Source organism: Macaca fascicularis, chromosome 10 (assembly GCF_037993035.2).
Source record: "Macaca fascicularis isolate 582-1 chromosome 10, T2T-MFA8v1.1".
Lineage (NCBI taxonomy): Eukaryota > Metazoa > Chordata > Mammalia > Primates > Cercopithecidae > Macaca > Macaca fascicularis.
Genome location: NC_088384.1, coordinates 5,088,137 through 5,101,536, shown reverse-complemented (window position 1 = coordinate 5,101,536; position 13,400 = coordinate 5,088,137). Strand labels below are relative to the sequence as shown.

Sequence of the window (13,400 nt, the reverse complement as noted above, 5' to 3'; positions counted from 1 at the left end):
ATGCAGACGTCATAATTTTAAGAAATGTACATCCACATCCTGATGACCAGAAATGGGGATCCACAAGGAACCTTTCAAACTTCTTTTTTTTTTTTTTTAATGGAGTCTCACTCTGTCGCCCAGGCTAGAGTGCAGTGGCGCCATCTCGGCTCACTGCAAGCTCCGCCTCCCAGTTCACGCCATTCTCCTGCCTCAGGCTCCCGAGTAGCTGGGACTACAGGCACCCGCCACCACGCCTGGCTAATTTCTTTTTGTATTTTTAATAGAAACGGGGTTTTGCTGTGTTAGCCAGGATGGTCCTGATCTCCTGACCTCGTGATTTGCCCACCTTGGCCTCCCAAAGTGCTGGGATTATAGGCGTGAGCCACCACCCCCGGCCGGAACCTTTCAAAGTTCGTATCCAAACGAGTCTCCCTCCCAATTCCACATCTTAAAATCAACTTGTATGACCTTGTACAAATTACACAAAACCAGGAAAACAAAGACACAGAAAACTTTTTTTCCTTCTAAGTGAATGACCTCATGGATTTTGTTTCACAGCTTATGGAAAATGATGTGGAGACACTCCTGGTAAACAGGATGTTGGCAACGAAGAGGAAATATCTCTCCTCAAACTCCACCAACTCTAACCTGGCAGCCTGTTGGTACCTGTGTAGTAAGAAGAGTCCGGTACCTTGGAGGGCTCTGGCTTGTTACAGGGGAGATCCTTACTGCCAGGACAAGCACTGGCCCAGGAAATATAAGCTCTAAAACTCTCCTGTAATATCTCTGACCCAATTTAGCACCACTTTTTTCCATTTCATTTTTTAGGACTAAAACATAAAAGAACCAGTGTCCAGAGGCAAGTGACATAAGCCTTACACTTATGGCCATCCTTCATTTCTTCATTCATAAACTTTGCTTAAAAGACTAAAATTCTGGCCAGGTCCAGTGGCTCATGCCTGTAATCCCAGCACTTTGGGAGGCCGAGGCAGGTGGATCACGAGGTCAGGAGTTTGAGACCAGCCTGACCAACATGGTGAAACCCCGTCTCCACTAAAAATACAAAAATTAGTTGGGCATGGTGATGCACGCCTGCAGTCCCAGCCACTCAGAAGGCTGAGGCAGAAGAACAGCTTGAAACTGGGAGGCGGAGGTTGCAGTGAGCTGAGATCACACCATTGCACTCCAGCCTGGGCAAAAGAGCAAGAGCATGTCTAAAAAAAAAAAAAAAAAGACTAAAATTCCCAATTCCTTATAAAAAATATATTCTTGTCCTCGGCCCCGATGGCCACTGGCAAAAACTTTTATTTCCCAATGGATGAGAGAGCCTCCTTCATCTTCTCGGTCATAGTTAGGATGAGGTGCATGTGGTCATGCATACACTTGGTCACACAACGGTCCAGCTTCTGCTTCACCTGAAGCTCCTTACTCCCAGCATCTATTGAATATTTGGCTTTGTCGTTGCAATGCATGGTGCACCGGGCCAGGCGGTCCTGGAACTTCTCCAACTCACTGGTGACCAAAGCCTGGGCTTGAGCCAGGGGCACATGGCAGCACTTAATGCACTGGTGCACCTGCTGCATGGAGGCCTGACTGTCCTCACAACAGCTAGTGCTGCACTGGAACATGAAACCCTGTATCTTCCATATGTTCTCTCCCTCCGGACTCTTCACCATGGAGTCCACTGCCTCCTGCACCTGCAGCTGCTGCAGCTCCACCATGGCGACCCCATGCTGCCCCAGTTATTTGGACTTTTATAAATATTTTTTTTTTTTTTTAGACGGAGTCTCACTCTTGCCTAGGCTGGAGTGCAGTAGCATGAGCTCAACTCACTGCAGCCTCCGCCTCCTGGGTTCAAGTGATTCTCCTACCTCAACTTCTCAAGTAGCTGGGATTACAGGCATGTGCTATCACGCCTGGCTAATTTTTGTATTTTCAGTAGAGATGGGGTTTCGCCATGTTGAACAGGCTGGTCTCAAACTCCTGAGCTCAGGTGATCCACTAGCCTCGGCCTCCCAAAGTGTTGGGATTATAGACATGAGCTACTGCACTCAGCTGACTTTTATAAATCTTGGCCATGGCCACGTGTGGTAGACAAAATAATGTCTCCCCCTCACCTCCCGAGAAGAGGTCCATGTCTCAATCCCCAGGGGTATGGTGTTATGCCACATGGCACAGGGGTACGGTGGCTCACCAGTGACCTTAACCCAAGAGAATATCCTGGAGGATCTGGGTGGGCCCAGTGTGGCCACAGGATCCTTAAAAGCAGAGAAGGGAGGAAGAGTGGAAGAAAGAGCTTATGGGGACAGAGGAAGTCAGGGGATTCTATGCTGCTGGCCCTGAAGATAGAGGAAGGGCCATGAGCTACAGCAGAATCTGCTCTGCCTCCCTGGGTAGTTGGAGAGGCAATAGCAGATAATGAGAACAAAGACTTACATAGCTCTTGCAATCCTCAGGGGACTCCAGGAGGCAGGAAATCCAATCACCCAGTTTTACTGATGAGGAAACCAAAGCACATAGAGGTTAAGTGACTTGCCCAAGGTCACAGAGGAAGTGGGTGGCAGAGCGGGATTGCACACGCCTGTAAACTCAGCTACTTAAAAGGCTGAGGCACGAGAATCACTTGAACCCAGGGGGCAGAGGTTGCAGTGAGCTGAGCTTGCGCCACTGCACTCCAGCCTGGGTGACAGAACAAGACCCCATCTCAAAAAAAAAAAAAAAATTATCTACAGGGAACTCACAAGATGATTCTCTAATCTCTACAGAAGACCAATAGATCAAGAATAGCCAAGGCATCCCTGGAGAACAGGGGAGGGGAAAAAGCTCTATCTGATGTCAGGACTTATAACATATAGACAAAGGAGTGCTGGCATGGAGCAGACCAACAGACCAACGGACAGAAGATGGAGCCCAGAAACAGGTCCACACACACACACAGAGTTGGCAACCGGGAAAGAGAAGCATTCCCACACATGGTCCCAAGCCACTCAGCTGTCTACATGGCAGACAAAGTGAAACTAGATCCCTACCTCACACCAAGCACAAACATCAATTCCAGGTGAACTAAGGACTTACACAGGAAAGGCAAAGCCTATTTTAGCAAAGATCATTCAAAATCATGTTTATGATCTTGATATAGGTAAGCAATTCTTAAACATGATATACAAAACACTATCATAAAGGAAAAAAACTATGATTTTGATTACATTAAAAACAAGGACTTTAAAAAGAACCTTATTAAAAAATTAATGATGAGACATTAACATAAGCCACAAACTATGAGACCTGCCTCACTGGGTGTCTAGGACGTGGTCCTCACAGTTGAGCACACCCTCTTTATGGAAACATGCTCTTCCTGACTTTTTTTTTTTTTTTGAGATGGAGTCTCGCTCTGTCACCCAGGCTGGAGTGCAGTGGCAGCCCACAGGTTTTCCGTTCAAGGTGCTTTCCCTGACAATCCCACTCTGCCACCCACTTCCTCTGTGACCTTGGGCAAGTCACTTAACCTCTATGTGCTTTGGTTTCCTCATCATTAAAACCAGGTAACTGGATTTCCTGCCTCCTGGAGACCACTGAGGATTGCAAGAGCTACCTAAGTCTTTGCTCTCAATATCTGCTATTGCCTCTCCAACTACCCAGGGAGGCAGAGCAGATTCTGCTACCCCAGTGACAAGAGACGTGGGGCCCAGAGAGGCTCAGGAACTGTGCCCAGGACACACAGCTGTCTGTTGGGGGTGCAGGTCGCCATCTTCCTGCCAAGGTAGAGTGAGGCCTGCAGTCTCCACGTGTCTACTCAGCTCTTTCACAACAATACTTTCAGAGAGAAAAATAATTATTAACTGCAGAGGCTTAATGAGGATATGGAGCTGCAAGGCTCTCTAATACCAATAATTTGTACCTATTTAAGAGCAAAGGTGTAACAACAAAGGCACTGGCACCAACAGGCTCAGATGCCATATCCCTTGCCTCCAGGTAAAGGAGCACAACTGTCAATTTCACTGAGCACAGAACATTCCCAGGCTCCCACGCGCTCCCACACTCCTCCCTGGCTCTCAGACTCACCTGTAGGGAGGAACGCCCCAGGCCTTCCGCCCAGAAATCCAGGGGTACAGGGCAAGAGAAGGGGAGCCGCTGGGGAAAGCCGTTACAACGGTGGGGACAGGTCCAAGGTCTGAACTGGGCACCAGTAAACGTGGCATCCACAGGGCCCACCAGCCCCAGCTGTTCAGTCCCAAGCAAGACCACTGGGAGGGTCCTGCAGGAGACAGAGTCCCACCTTCCACCAGCCCAGCCCAGCCCAGCCCCTGGCGGCAGCTGCCTCAGGCCCAGCCCTCCCCAGAAATGCAGGGTGCAGCATCTGCCAGGAACTTGGAGGAGCCACTCCTCCTAGCCCTGAAATGTATCCCCACTCAGGGGCCCTGAAATCCCTTCCAGAATAATTTCACAGAGACCTCTTTTGAAGTGCAAACACCATGGAGAGGCTATATTAAGCCACTGACCCCTCGTGGGGTTAGGGCCTCAAGTTAGAACTGGGGGCAGCCCGGGACAGCCTAGCAAGGGACAGCTGTGCTCATATACCATGAGGGCTACCTGGCCCACTCACTGCAGCACCTGTTTTGGCTGGGCATGGGGCTTCTGCCCCAGAGACCCCGTGGCCATCAGAGTTGCTGAAGTCAGCGCTCACAGGGATCCCGCCCAGGTACTGGGGAGGTCTGGCTGCTGCCTGAGGTCTCCAAACACTACCAAAGTCCCCCTCCAAGAGCAAGGAGACCGTCCTTGTTACTTCCGGGGATCCCTCCCTCCAATGTAGTGAATGGCAAGCAAATCATTTTCTTTGGGGGAAAAGATCAAATATTGGCCCAGACGTCTCTTAATTTGCAACTTGCATCGAAACTGCTGAGAACAGAAAAGCCGGGATTTCGTTTTTCTAGTTAAATATTTGCTGAGAAAATTCCAGTCCTAAATTTCAAGAGACTGATTCAGCATGACATTAGAAGGGTGGTTTTAGATGATTAACTAGAGGCTCTCGTGGAAGAAACCTGAGAGAAAGACGACGCAGGCCTCCCTGTGAAAACGCTGTTTTAGCCAACAGAGAAAGTGTGTGTGTTAGCATCCTTGCTTTTGTCTTGATTTTTTTCTCCGATGTTTTTCTGTAGTTGAGTATTTTAATTTACTTCTTTCAGGCCCCTCTCCCCTGCCACCTCCAGATGGTGAGATTCATTTCCAGTATTCAAAGACTGGAATAAAAACTCACTCTCACCTCACATGGGTTCTGCTGGAAGACAAGCCCTCCATCCTGACCCTGGCTCTGGTTCCTCTTCCCAGGCCTTTGTGAGTGGACCCCGCCCAACTCCTTCTCCCTGAAGCTAATGAGTCGGATGCCTATTCTGAAGCCAGTGAGTAAGAAGATTCAAGCAAAGACTCAAAGCTCCACTTGGACGGAAGGAGGCCCATGTGCCGGGAGGCTGCACGCAGCGCCGCCAGGCTGCACACGGGGCCGCCAGGCAGATTCTGTCTGGCTCATTATGGAGGAGCTGGGAGAGAGGTGCACATTGCAAGTAAAGCTGAAAATAAAATCTGGCTGGCTGACACCTCCCTGCTCATCACACATCCCATGCCTGAGCATCACCAAATTGCCGAGGAGCAAAGAGCTCATCTCCAAGACAGGTGGCCAGCAGGCTCCATGCACCTCTCCATCCACACACGCGCTGTCTGCGCGCTGTGGAGCTTGTGTGGCGGGGACCGTTGACGCTCAGGTTCTGCACAGCGCCTCCCACAGTCTGGGGAAATGGGTGCCCTGGAACCATCAGAGCCCGCAGAGGGAGAAAGAGAACCTGTTCTGCAAACGTGAACCAGTTTTGGTCAGCATGTCTTGCTTGTGTCGTTTGTCTATGACAGTGACACGTGTCATGGTCCAAACTAATCTACTCTTAACATGCTCTAACCTTTCAGGTATGCATCAAGGCTGGGTGCGGTGGCTCATGCCGGGAATCCCAGCACTTTGGGAGGTGAGGCAGACGGATCACTTGAGGCCAGGAATTCGAGACCAGCTTGGTCAACATGGTGAAACCCCATCTCTACTAAAAATACAAAAATTAGCCAGGCATGGTGGTGGGTGCCTGTAATCCCAGCTAGTCGGGAGACTGAGGCATGAGAATTGTTTGAGTCCGGAAGGCAGAGGCTGCAGTGAGCCAAGATCATGCCCCTGTACTCCGGCCTGGGCAACAGACTGAGACCCTGTCTCAAAAAAATAAAGGCTGGACGCAGGGGCTCATGCCTGTAATCCCAGCACTTTGGGAGGCCAAGGCAGGTGGATCACCTGAGGTCAGGAGTTTGAGACCAGCCTGCCAACATAGTGAAACCCCCTCTCTACTAAAAATACAAAAATTAGCCAGGCATGGTGGCACACACCTGTAATCCCAGCTACTCGGGAGGCTGCAGCAGGAGAAATGTGTGTGTTAGCATCCTTGAACCCGGTAGGTGGAGGCTGCAGTGAGCAAAGATCGTGCCACTGCACTCCAGCCTGGGCGACACAGCACGACTCCATCTCAAAACAAAAAAATAAAAATAAAGTCATGCATCAGGACATATTCACACAGAATGTCTTCTGAGATGCCTCCAGGCCCATATTCCCCCACCTCTCTCCAACAGTTTCTGTTCTGGCCCCTGTTCCCCACTCATTACAAGTTTACTGAGCACCTACTGTGTGTCCCGCCCCCTGCCCGCCTCCACTTCCTGCCCTCACTCCCACTCCCACGCCCACTTCCACATACCCAAGTCTCAAGAACCACAGCTCCAAATTCTTCCCATGGCGTCTTTGGCTCAGGTCTGGACAGATGGAAGAGCTGACGCTAATATCACATATCCTGCTATTACATGATTAAGAGATGACTTACAAGTAACAAACTGGATTTCCCTCTTAGAGGACCCCAAGGGTCCTGAAAGAGGATTTCAGTTCTCACACTAATTACTGCAGCTGACGATGTTTGAAATTCATTCATAGTCAAAAATTATTTGGTATAATATCTTTTTAAAGATTCTAATCTGCAACCTAAACTCAAAGAAACTCTAATTAAAATTGCCATCACTCATTAATTCAACAAACGTTTGTGGGCCCTGTGTGTGCAAGGCTGAGATCTAGGGATGCCAAGAGGGAAAAACCACAGTGCTGCCCTCAAGGTGTCCTTGGCCTGGTGGAAAAGACAAATGGGGCCAATTAGCATGGTAAGCCCCATGGGGGAGGGGAGTCCAGGTGGGGAGTGCGGGGGAGGGGAGTCCAGGGTGCAGGTGGGGGGTGCGGGGGAGGGGAGTCCAGGTGGGGGGTGCGGGGGAGGGGAGTCCAGCGTGCAGGGGAGGGGAGTCCAGGGTGCAGGTGGGGGGTGCGGGGGAGGGGAGTCCAGGTGGGGGGTGCGGGGGAGGGGAGTCCAGGGTGCAGGTGGAGGGTGCGGGGGAGGGGAGTCCAGGGTGCAGGTGGGGGGTGCGGGGGAGGGGAGTCCAGGTGGGGGGTGCGGGGGAGGGGAGTCCAGGGTGCAGGGGAGGGGAGTCCAGGGTGCAGGTGGGGGGTGCGGGGGAGGGGAGTCCAGGGTGCAGGTGGGGGGTGCGGGGGAGGGGAGTCCAGGTGGGGGGTGCGGGGGAGGGGAGTCCAGGGTGCAGGGGAGGGGAGTCCAGGGTGCAGGTGGGGGGTGCGGGGGAGGGGAGTCCAGGGTGCAGGTGGGGGGTGCGGGGGAGGGGAGTCCAGGGTGCAGGTGGGGGGTGCGGGGGAGGGGAGTCCAGGGTGCAGGTGGGGGGTGCGGGGGAGGGGAGTCCAGAGTGCAGGTGGGGGGTGTGGGTGAAGGGAGTCCAGGGTGCAGGTGGGGGGTGTCCGGGGGGGGAGTCCAGGATACTGACAGGAGTAGAGGGAAGGGTATCCAAGGTTCTGAAGGGGTTGGGAAGAGGAGAGTGCAGGGTGCTACTGGGGATTGTGGGGGAGGGGTATCCAGCTGATGAGGTTGTGGGGGAGGGGCGTCCCGCTGATGGGGGTGTGGGGACAGGTGTCCAGCTAATGGGGGTATATATGGGAGGGGTGTCCAGCTGGTGGGGGAGGGGTGTCTAGTTACTGGGGGTATATGGGAAGGGCACCCAGCTGATGGGGGTGTGGGGAGGGATGTCCGGGGTGCTGACAGGACCAGCTGATGGGGGCATGGGGGAGGGGTGTCAAGTGCCAGTGGAGGCACGGGGAGAGGCCTGCCCTGTACCTCAGTTTCAGGGGAGGTCTCTGCAGGTGGACAGCAGTGGGGGGACAGCAGGAAGCAGCTGTGGTCAGCACCTTCTCAAGGCTGGCATCCATCCTATTGTCTCACTGAAACTCATGACAGTGGGAGGTACAGGTGCCCCCTGGATAGTCCCCGGAGCCAGTGCTACATGGGAAGCCCTGCCCTCTTGGGGACAGGGGGATGGTCTTGGGGGATGAGAGTCCCGCTAAGGAGCTGAGCCCTTCCTGCTCCTAAGCCCGCAGCTGTCCTATTCGCCTACAGCCAGCGAGTGCGGCACAGAAGGCCACCATAGTGCCATGAAGCGTGTACCTAGGCATGCATGCCGGTGAGCTCAGTGGGACGGTTCAGCGGGAACACGGCTTGAACCCACATCAAGGCAGGACCCGGCACAGGCCACAGAGAAGTCACACAGGCCTGGCTGAGGGACACAAAAAGAACAAATGCACCCCTGGCGCCACAGCGGAAAGTCCCCAGAAGCAGCAGTTTCTACTGCACAGCAGTGACCACGCCGGTGCCACAGCCCTGCCCTTTTGAGCATGCAGCAGTTGGGGTCACTGTGGCAGGAAGGGACGTGTCAGCTCAGACCCCCAGACGCACCCACACCCCACGGCAGGGCAGGGCCACCTTCCTGCTGGTCACCCAGACTAACCTAGAGAATAACTGCAATTCAGCTCTTCCAAATGCATGATTATTTCCCATTTGGAACCTGGCTTGGGGATAGGGAAGTGCTCTTCCTCTGCTTGGAATGCTAAGCCAACCAACTGCCCTCATCCCCAATTCCTCATCACAACCAAAACTGCCAGCCGGTCACTGTCCTGGGGCACCTTCCCCCTGGCTCAGCGGGGCAGGTGGATGCCATGCTCTCTGACGAGGGTGCTTTTGACTATTAACCCATCACCACCAGCCTGGCGACAGATCAAGACTCCTTCCCAAAAAAAAAAGCCCAGGCCGGGCGCGGTGGCTCAAGCCTGTGATCCCAGCACTTTGGGAGGCCAAGACGGACAGATCACGAGGTCAGGAGATTCAGACCATCCTGGCTAACACGGTGAAACCCCATCTCTACTAAAAAAAATACAAAACACTAGCCGGGCGAGGTGGCGGGCGCCTGTAGTCCCAGCTACTCGGGAGGCTGAGGCAGGAGAATGGCGTGAACGTGGGAGGTGGAGTTTGCAGTGAACTGAGATCTGGCCACTGCACTCCAGCCTGGGCGACAGAGCGAGACTCCGTCTCAAAAAAAAAAAAAAAAAAAAAAAGGCCATCTTTCCTGCACTCTGTGGCCTCCAGGTTCCAAGGACAGTAAACTACCAGGTCCGGATGTGCTGCCCAGCCTGGTTAGTGAGAAAGCATCCTTCTGGCCATCTCAGCATCCACCCCGCAGTGGGAACACCTGCCGTGGCCACCCCACAGGGCTACACACAGACCCAGCGAGCCGCCTTCTGAGAACCAACGTTCCCAAGGGCAAAGTGCACACATGTTGACATGGCACATCGACCTGGAGTGCGTGGGTCCTGGTCTCCTCCAGCCACAAGACACACTCAGATACACAGGGTCCTGCCCTCTAATTTCCATCTCAGGAGACAGGAGCCAAGAGAGGGATTCCCCAGGGTCACCTGCAGAGGTTTTATTTTATTTTATTTTATTTTATTTTTATTTCTGAGACAGTCTCGCTCTGTCACCGAGGCTGGAGTGCACTGGCGCAATCTTGGCTCACTCCAACTTTCGCCTCCTGAGTTCACCAATTCTCCTCCCTCAGCCTCCTGAGTAGTTGGGACTACAGGCGCCCACCATCTCGTCTGGCTAATTTTTGTATTTTTAGTAGAGACGGAATTTTACCACGTTGGTCAGGCTGGTCTCAAACTCCTGACCTCAGGCGATCCATCCACCTCGGCCTCCCAGTGTTGGGATGAGACGACCAAAACGCACTTTTCAAGCAGGACCTGGGAGGGAAATGTTCTAAGCAGAGTGAGCATCGCAGAGTCTCCCTCAGGCATGGCTGCGAGCGCCACAGCTGCAGACCCAGGAAGGTGCTGGGTGTGGAGAGACACTTAAAAATCCTGGAAAAATCTACAAAACCAACTCCTGCAGCCACCACAGTGACCCGTCCCGAGGCACAGAGTGAGTTTCTGGTTTTGCCACTCTTGTGGACAACCGCACCCACCATCAGGCACCCAGCTGGCCTGGGGCTGCTGCAAGTGCTGCACTCTGATCCTCCAGGGAGTCCCAATGGCCAGGTGTCATTTTCCAGGCCTCAGAGGATCCGGAGGTCCAGCGACTTGCCCAAGGCCACCTGAGGGCTGCCTCCACACCCACAGGCAGGGGATTGTGTTCCCCTACAAGTTCAGCACCTCGGGAGTCAGGAGACGCCCGCGCAGGGAGGGCCCCGCAACATCCATGCTCGCCAGGTCTCCGGAGGCAGCTTCTCCACCCCGGGCCCTTGGACATGGCGTATGGGATCATTCTCTGCTGTGTGGGGCTGTCCCGTGCACACCGGAGCACGGAGCAGCATCCCCCCCCACCTCCACCTACCAGACACCAGTAGCTCCGCCCTCCATACTGTGACAACCAAAACATCTACAGACAAGGCCACATGTCTCCTAGGGGGAAAAGCAGCCCCATCTGAGTGCCACTGTACTAAAGAAATCCAGCCAGAAACTAACTTTTTAAAAGTTTTTCTTGTGAACTAGCAGAAAGGAAACATACATTTAAAGTCTCTATTTTTTTTTTTTTTGACAGGGTCTCACTCTGTCACCCAGGCTGGAGTGCAGTGGCGCAATCTCGGCTCACTGCAATGTCCACCTCCCAAGTTCAAGCAATTCTCCTGCCTCAGCCTCCCAAGTAGCTGGGATTATAGGCATGCGCCACCACGCCCGGCTAATTTTTCTATTTTTGGTAGAGATGGGATTTCACCATGTTGGCCAGGCTGGTCTCGAACTCCTACCTCGGGTGATCCACCTGCCTCAGCCTCCCGAAGTGCGGGGATTATAGGCGTGAGCCACCGTGCCCCACCTCTCTATTCTTTTTAATATTTTCAGGTAAGTGACGTCTGTTTTACCAGTACCTCACGTGTGCCCAGCAAAAGGCTGGGTGAGGCTGAGCTAAGACACACAAGGAACCAACTGTCATGAGAAGGCAACGGTCAGGGTGCTGTGACCTGCAACAGCAGAAGCAGGACGTTCCCTCGGGGCTGCTTCCCAGGCTCCAGCAGGTCTGCAGGCTCAGTCATTCCTCCAGGGATGGAGCCGGCCAACATGCCAGATGCTACCAGACAGAAGATCTCCACGTTCACAGGCTAGTCTCATTTCAAAACGCAAGTTCCACGTCTCACTGTAAAATTCTCCTTCAAAACATGTCAGCCTTCAATGGTCTCAGTTATGTGTTTCTTATCTATGTACACTAGCAACATGGGGCACACTGACACACAGTCCTGCTTTAATTCCCAGCACAAAGTCTTTCTGGCCTAATTTCAACCAGGGACAAAAATTATCTCCTTTTTCTTTTCCATAAAAATGTACCCCTTCATTTTAAAAACTGGTAACTTGTATTATTCTCACCTGGATATCTATTCTTCCAGATTAGAAACAGGCTCTTGGAGCCGGGTGCAGTGGCTCCTACCTGTAAACCCAGCACTTTGGGAGGCTGAGGCAGGCAGATCACCTGAAGTCAGGAGTTCAAGACTAGCCTGGCCAACATGGTGAAACCCCGTCTCTACTAAAAATAACAAAAATTAGCTGGGCGTGTAAGTAATCCCAGCTACTTGGGAGGCTGAGGCAGGAGAATCACTTGAGGCAAGATCCACCATGCCCAGCCGAAACCCAGGAGGAAGGTGGAGGTTGCAATGAGCCAAGATCACGCCACTGTACTCCAGCCTGGGTGACAGTGACTCTCCGTCTCAAAAAATAAAACAGGCTCTAGGTAACAGGATGAAATATTAGAAGGTAGACAAAAAGAGCATGGAAAACATTTAATGTTTCTCTGGGAGATAAAAAGTATGTAAGAACAGACTAAGCCAAGCACGTGTCTATAATCCCAGTGCTTTGGGAAACCGAGATGGGAAGATCGCTTGAGGCTGGGAATTCCAGATAAGCCTGGGCAACATAGCCAGATCCTATCTCTACAAAAAATAAAAGTTAAAAAATTAGCCAGGCATGCTGGCTCACACTTGTGGTCCCAGCTACTTGGGAGGCTGAGGCAGGAAGACCAGTCGAGCCCAGGAGTTGGAGGCTGCAGTGAGCCGTGACGGCACCACTGGACTCCAGCCTGGGCAGCAGAAAAAGACCCTGACTCAAAAAATAAAAACAAAAACGGCTAGAGTAAGCCAAACCCTGCTTGAAGCCAGTGGGGGCCTGTGAAGCACTGTCCTCACCTCTTTTCTGTGAGTTTCTCTCTCGCCCACAGGGTGTGTGAGGTCCTGGTGGCTGCTCTGCTAGAAGTTTATTGGTCCCCAGAGCCTGTTCAGGGACGGTGACAAATGGGCGGGGAGGTGATCTCTGACATCTAGGTGCCCAGGTGTCCGCAGGAACCACAAGCAAACACCGTTCAGGGCCCTCACCCATTGGGTGCAGGGCTCCATGGGTCAAGGAGGCGCCACTGAGCCCCCGTAGAAAGGAGCAGTGACCCAGCTGGGCACGGTGGCTCACGCCTGCAATCCTAACACTTTGGGAGGCCAAGGAGGGCAGATCACCTGAGGTCAGGAGTTCGAGACAAGCCTGGCCAACATGGTGAAACAGTAGAATAAATAAAAAAAGTTTAATGAGCCAGGCATGGTGGCGCACACCTGTAGTCCTAGCTACTCGGAAGGCTGAGGTGGGAGGATCACTTGAGCACTGGAAGTCGAGGCTGCAGTGAACCATGCTCACGTCATTGCACTTCAGCCTGGGTGACAGAGTGACCTCCTGTCTCAAAAAAAAGGGGGGGAAGTCATGGATGGCATCACAGTGAGTCTATTTCTGTTTTCTGATTCTACACAGTGACACAGGCTCTAACACTCCTAGCAAATCTCTTCTAAGTATGTTAGGAAGAGAAAAGATCCTATTTGGCTGGAAAGTTCCTAGGCCCACAGGCTATTTCATTGGCTAACAGGCTATCAATACGTGTAACTCAGCAAATATTCTGCATCCACGTCCCCAGAACAAGCCTGCAGGAAGCTCCCATTCACAAACACGTTGT

The 13,400-nt window shown here is 52.6% G+C and overlaps 1 protein-coding gene and 1 pseudogene across 8 annotated transcripts in view; both read right to left on the bottom strand.

Annotated features, from left to right (window-relative positions):
• Positions 1–13,400, bottom strand: part of CELSR1 (cadherin EGF LAG seven-pass G-type receptor 1) — a 190,065-nt gene that overhangs the window by 124,373 nt on the left and 52,292 nt on the right. The window contains exon 1 of one of the 8 annotated variants that reach the window (XM_074003511.1): positions 4,045–4,228. The exons of the other annotated variants lie outside the window; for them this stretch is intronic. The gene's annotated coding sequence lies outside the window, so the exon portion shown is untranslated. Of the gene's footprint in view, positions 1–4,044; positions 4,229–13,400 lie in introns of those variants that run through there. 8 annotated transcript variants of the gene reach the window in all.
• Positions 1,217–1,789, bottom strand: LOC102128524 (protein FAM136A pseudogene; annotated as a pseudogene).